Below are 6,778 nucleotides of genomic sequence, written 5' to 3'. Positions count from 1 at the left end.
CCTTGAGCATGCAAGGCAAGCGCTCTACCACTGAGCCACCTTCCCAGCCCCAAAGCAAATACTCTTATCAATGCCTGCATTTTAGATGCACAAACTAAGGAACAGGAAGTCACCCTGGCATACACTGACTGTGTGTCACATGCTGTGTAGTGTTCCAACTTTCTTCTGTATCATATCTAGTTCTCCTAACAACTTTGGCAGGGGGCAGCTTAGACCTGGGAGAAGAAGCAGGCTCTGGAAGCAAAGGATGCTGCCCAAATCACATGGTTGGTTCACACAGACAGGCCTGGATGTCTCTCTCCTCTGCAGCCTCTTTGCATACATACATCCAAGTTTTACTTGGCCAGCCAGCTCTATGGAAAAACTTACATGAAAGCTCCATTCAGCTGCAGGGCCCCTGTAGGCAAGAGCCTGTCTACAGAGTCCTGGAGCTTTGCAGTCAGACAGATCTGAGTTAAAATCCTAACTCATCTAGAGAAACTCTTTCCTGGCTTGTGAGCTGGGTAGTGGACAGGGCATAATAATGAAGAGTGTAAAGCATGAATTAACTAGAGGTTCTCGTGGTTACATGCTAACCTGGGCAGGGCAAAGTCTGAGGTTCTGCAGCCTGCTATTCTTGGCTCATACAAGGTGGCCTAAGTCACAGGCCTCTCCCGCTGGGATCTTAGTTGCAGATCTCAGGTACTGCCTGGACTGGCCTGGCCTAGCCTGCCCTCTGAGGCTCTATTCTCACACACACCCTCCCCCTCCCAGATTGCCAGCCCCAGGGCCAATACAACTACACTAGAGAGAGAAAGGAACAGCTAGAAGTTTTGAGGCCAGGGACAACAAGAAAAAGGGAGAAACCCTTTTTTTTGGGGGGTCCGGTCCTAGGGCCTGAACTCTGGGCCTGGGCGCTGTCCCTCAGCTCTTCAGCTCAAGGCTAGCGCTCTACCACTTGAGCCACAGCACCACTTTCAGCTTTTTTCTTTTTTTTTTTGCTTATGTGGTGCTGAGGAATCGAACCCAGGGCCTCAGGCATGCAAGGCAAGCGCTCTACCACTGAGCCACCTTCCCAGCCCCCCCCTTTTTGTTTTGGAGATAGAATCTCCTACCTTTGCATAGGCTGATCTTGAACTGGAGATCCTCCTGTCCCCTACCCCCCAGTAGTTGGGATTATAGGCATGCACCACTGCACCTGGCTAACATTCCACAACAATTTAAAGTCTATTATTATTATTTTGGTCTGAGACCAGGATTCAGTTCCTGATACTTTTGTTCATTGGCTAGTGCTCTACCCACTGAGCCATGCCCCAGTCTTTTGTTATTTTAACATTATAAAATGTAGTGAATATAAGCCGGGTGCTGGTGGTTCACGCCTGTAATCCTAGCTACTCAGGAGGCTGAGATCTGAGGATCACGGTTCAAAGCCAGCCCGGGCAGGAGAGACCGTGAGACTCCTATCTCCAATAAACTACCAGAAAACCGGAAGTGGCGCTGTAGCTCAAGTGGTAGAGTGCTTGCCTTGAGCTGAAGAGCTGAGGGACAGCGCCCAGGCCCAGAATTCAAGCCCCATGACCAACAACAACAACAAAAGAATGTATTGAATATGATTTGGTTTGTTCATGACATTATTATGTTTGATACATTTAGAAATGTACAAGCCTGGGAATAAAATGACAAATATTTGAAAAAAACATTCTCCTTCTGACAATCAAAGGGATTACAAACCTAAAAAGGGCTCAAGTTGCCTTTACAATCTGATCACTTTTGCCTGTACCCCTCAACTCCAGTCTCTGGATATTGTGTTTTGAATCCACTGGGTGGCAACTCCCAGGAAAGAGGATTAATAGGATAGCATCTAGGAACCAGAAAAGGATAAATCTAAAAGCCAGGGGAAGTCCATGGTTTTGTGTTCTTCACACAAAAATATAATCCAACTAAACAATGAAGGTTACAGCTGGGTGCTGGTGGCTCATGCATGGTTCAAAGCCAGCCTAGGTAGGAAAGTTTGTGATTAATGACCAAATTAATGACCAAAAATCAGAAGTAGAGCTGTGACTAAAGTGACAGAGCAAAGTAGAGCTGTGACTAAAGTGACAGAGCACTAGATTTTTAACACCAACACACTCACTAAAGCCAGCCACTGTCAGCCTCCTAAGGCAGATGCTGGAGTCCCACTACAGGAGGCCCTCCTGGCTCTACGGCCCTGGAGGCTAAGCTGTCCTGCACAGCTCTGTGTGCCCAAGAGGCTCCGGAAGTGTTGGCTAAAGGAAAGCTGTGAGTCACTCTCATGCTGCTCACATGCCACAGCGGTCTGAGCCAACTCAGGATGGAGTCTGCAGGTCTGCCACAGTAGAGGGAGGAAGCTGTTAGCCTAGACTGGTGAGGAGTCACAGGAAAGGAGCTACTACATTTAAACTTGGTGATAGGGTGGAGAAGGGCATATGCCTATAGGACCAAACTAAGCGTAAGACTTTTTTTTTGTCAGTCATGGGGCTTGAACTCGGGGCGTAGGCACTGGTCCTGAGTGCTTCAACTCAAGGCAAGTGCTCTACGACTTGAACCACAGAGCCACAGCGCCACTTTCGGGTTTTCTGGTGGTTAATTGGAGATAAGGGTCTCATGGACTTTCCTGCCTGGGCTGACTTTGAACCATGATCCTCAGATCTCAGCCACCGGCTCCTGGCACTAAGCTTAAGACTTAAAACAAAAAGCAAACAACAACAACAACACCCAGGTGCCCGTCGCTTAGGCCTGTAATCCTAACTATTGAGGAGATTGAGATCTGAGGATGGTGGTTTAAAGCCAGTATGGGCAGCAAAGTCTGTGAGACTCTTGACTCTAATTAACCAGCAAAAGTCAGGAAGTGGAGCTGGTAGAATGTTAGCCTTGAGCAAAAAAGCTCAGAGACATCACACAGGCTCTGAGTTCAAGCCCCAAGATCAGCACCAAAAAACAAAAACAAAACAAAACAAAAACAACAAAAAACAAGCCAGGTGTGGTGGCACAAACCTACAAGCCTAGCACTTGAGAGGCTGAGGTGGAAAGACTGAGTTCAAGGCTAGCTGGCTACCCAGTGAGACCTATCTGTCATCAAAAACAAAACAAAATAAACAAAAAAACACCTTCAGGGGTGGGAAGGTGGCTCAGTGGTAGAGCGCTTGCCTTGTATGCATGAGGCCCTGGGTTCGATTCCTCAGCACCACATAAGCGGATAAAGCCAAAGTGGTGCTGTGGCTCAAGTGGTAGAGCACTAGCCTTGAGCTGAAGAGCTGAGGGACAGCACCCAGGCCCAGAGTTCAGGCCCCATGACTGACAAAAATAAAACAAAACAAAACAAAAAACCCAAAACACCTTCCTAGAAGTGGAGGAATGGCTCAAAGGCCCCAAAGCCCTGAGTTCAAGTCCCAGTACTGGGGCCCAGTACCAGTAGAATGCAACACACACACACACACACACACACACACACACACACACACACACACACGGAAAGAAAGAAAAAAAAAACCAAAAACCTTCCTGTATCTATGCCACTGGAATATCAAATTCAGTGAGGCACTACCAGCTCCAAATCAAACCTCATCAATAACTTGGCCTTTCAAGACTAGGTTTCCTGACGACTAAATCTCAGAAGAAAAAGCCAAACCTAAATCGGTTCCCAAGAGGCTGTGTGGGGTGTAAGTGTTCCCCTCCCATCCCCTAGCGGTTTAACACTCTCCTCCTGTGACCTCTGTAATTAGCTTCCCAGCCCCACTGGGAGCTAGGGAACACCCAGGCCTGCTTCTCCCAGGATGGCCCTGGTCTCAGACATTCCTCTATGTGTTTCCACAACTCCTGTTGGGTCTGGAACACCCCAGGCAGACCAGGCTGTTCAGGGATGGGGCTGCCGGGGTTGGGAAGTCTAAGTTGAACTGGAAGCTTCTCCCGCCAGAACTGCCAATGAGAGGCCCTTCCCTCCACAAAGGCCTGATTCAGAGGGAGGTGACCTCAGTGCTTAGGGGAGGGAGGGAGGGCTAACAGCGGCAACAGCATGCTCTTTGGCTGTCTTTTAGAGGGTGTGGGGGGGCACTTTGGGGGCAGCCAGGGACAAGGAATAACTGCTGCTCAGGAGTGTCTGGGTAATCTGGGGATTTTGCTGAGTAAATTGGGTGCTGGCTATCTCTTTGGCCTAGTAGATTAGAGTCCTTGTCCCCCACTTCCAGCCCAGGTCCCCACACATGTTACACTGAGCCACCTCTTCAGCCCTGAATCTCCCTTTAAAGGAGAGGGTCTGCAGCTCCCATTCTTCCCCAGCCAGGGCAGAGGGGCCAGAGAGGTGGCAGCAAGCCTGGCCCTGGTCCTCAGCCAAGGCTTTCTGGCTCCTGTGGAGTCCCTCATTTCCCAGCTGTTCCCGCCAAAGTCCTCCAGGGAGAGAAACCAGGGGCTAGGGAGTGGGGGAGGGGGTGGGCAGCTGCAGGAAGGCAGAGATGAAGAAGCTACTTGAATAACAGAAAGCATCCACAGCACCAACGGGTCCCCTCAGCTCCTCTCCCAGCTGTTTTCTGGAATCCCAGCCTGTCACACCCAAGAATCTACTTGTAAACAGCAACTTCTGCACCCACAGCAAACACCCCTTTGTTCCAAATCAGCCCTGAGCTGCCATAGTAGCTGCTGTGGTATGTGGGGAGGGATAAAAAGACAAGGCCAGGGCATTCTGGGGTGACAGTGACCACTTCATCTCTGGCCCAGTGTATCTTTTAGCTCTGAGAATTCAAACTGGTCTCAGCCTTCCACAGGGGAAGAGGGTAGGCAAGAATTTCCTTTTATGCTCCATACTACTGTCACTGTCCCTGGGGAAGGAGCCCACTGGAAGCCTTCAACTTTCTCTTCACAAGCACTCCACAACCCTCCCATGAAGGTGCAGGCTCTTTTGAAGCAAGAATGAAGCAACTGCATCATCGGGCCTTGCCCTTCCTTCCAGGCATGGCAGGAGGAAGGATGGTGCATTATTATTCACCCCCAAACTTCTGGGCATTCCTCATCTTCACTCCCAGAGCCCTCCTGTTCCCTGTCCAGAGCATAACCCAACTACAGAAATAGCAGCTGCAGGAGGTGGGGAGAGGGAAGGGGTTCAGACACAATGGGTTTATTTATAGGGCTCTACACCAGGGGCTCTGCAGCCAAGCTCCCTAGGCCCCAGGCCCCAAAGGCCAGTGCCTGGCTAAAGCAATAGGAAAAGTCCCTAGCAGGAAAGCAGAGCCTAAGATAGATAGACTAATCCAGTTCTGCTATTTCCTTACTTGCTGTGTGACGTCAGGCAAATCACTCAATTTTTTTACTTTTGTTGGTCGTAGGGCTTGAACTCAGAGCCTGGGCACTGTCCCTGAGCTCTTTTTTGCTAAAGGCTAGTACTCTACCACTTTGAGTGACAGCGCCACTTCCTATCACTCAACTTCCGAGGGACAAGTTTCTTCGCACTAAGTGGAGGCTATTCTAGAACAGCGGTTCTCAAGAGTAGCCTGGGAACTCCCTGGTCTTGTCAAGGGGTGAACAAGGTCAAAATTATTTTCATATGACTATTAAAGGTATCTGCCTTTATCATTCTTACTCTTGAATGCAGAGTAACGTTTCCCAGAGACTGCTATAAGAGATCACACTAGGAGAGTCTTGCTAAGTCAGACATGAGATTTTTAAAATGAAGAACACCGACATTACCCATCTCCTTTTTTATTTCAAAAATGTATAAAGTTTTCATAAATATTAACAAATATGTTTACTGTTATTTTCAAATGAATGAACACATTTAGAACTCTAGTTGTGTGTGTGTGTGTGTGTGTGTGTGTGTGTGTGTGTGTGCTCAAACTGGTACCTGAACTCAGAACCTTAAGTTTTTGTTTAGATTCTATTTGCTTCAGGCTGGTGCTCTATCCTTTTAGCTATACCTCCACTTCTGGCTTCCTGCTGGTTAATTAGAGGCCAGAGTCTCTCAGATTTGTCTGCACCGGCAGGCTTTGAATCTGGATCCTCAGATCTCAGGTTCCTGAGTAGCTAGGATTATAGGGGTGAGCCACCAGCAGTGCTTGGCTTTGTCTGATGTTCTTGCTGATCAAACAGAAGTCATGGTTTGAGGGAAGAACACCACAGAGTGTCTTTCTCTATGAGCTTATTACAAGGTGGAGATACCTTACTACTGATGATGCTTTTAAGCTTCATCTCTTGAATAAGTGGTGTCTCTACCGCAAAGTTACTAGATTTCCTCAAGCCCCACAATGGACAGGAAAAAAAAAAGTTACTAGATTTCCTTTTGTAATTAACAAGTATATTGGAAGGCAATACTTCCAGTTGATCCAACTATCTAATTTCTCCTTAAACTTTCACCTACTAATTTTAGAATTCATTAGTGGATCATGTTTTGCTACAACCACTTTGGTGTTCCTCTTGTTCCTTTTACAATAATTAGTTGGAAGTTTCCTGTAAAGAATTGTCCTTTCGCCGGGCGCTGGTGGCTCACGCCTGTAATCCTAGCTACTCAGGAGGCTGAGATCTGAGGATCACGGTTCAAAGCCAGCCCGGGCAGGAAAGATTGTGAGACTCCTATCTCCAATAAACCACCAGAAAACCGGGAGTGGCGCTGTAGCTCAAGTGGTAGAGCGCTCACCTTGAGCTGAAGAGCTGAGGGACAGCGCCCAGGCCCAGAGTTCAAGCCCCACGACGGACAAAAAAAAAAAAAAATAATAATAATACGAGTCTAGGTTTGTTTGGTTTTGTTTTTGAGCTGGTACTTGAATTCAGCACTGAGCTGGGTGCGGTTTTGTCT

General features: G+C 48.0%; 1 protein-coding gene across 1 annotated transcript in view; it reads right to left on the bottom strand.

Moving 5' to 3' along the window:
- Window positions 1-6,778, bottom strand: part of Nckap5l (NCK-associated protein 5-like) — a 43,904-nt gene that overhangs the window by 17,486 nt on the left and 19,640 nt on the right. The window lies entirely within an intron of this gene.

Source organism: Dipodomys ordii, unplaced genomic scaffold, assembly GCF_000151885.1.
Source record: "Dipodomys ordii isolate 6190 unplaced genomic scaffold, Dord_2.0 Scaffold42, whole genome shotgun sequence".
In the NCBI taxonomy this organism is placed as follows: Eukaryota; Metazoa; Chordata; class Mammalia; order Rodentia; family Heteromyidae; genus Dipodomys; species Dipodomys ordii.
Note: the sequence above shows the minus strand (reverse complement) of the source record. Positions and strands in the feature narration are given on the sequence as shown.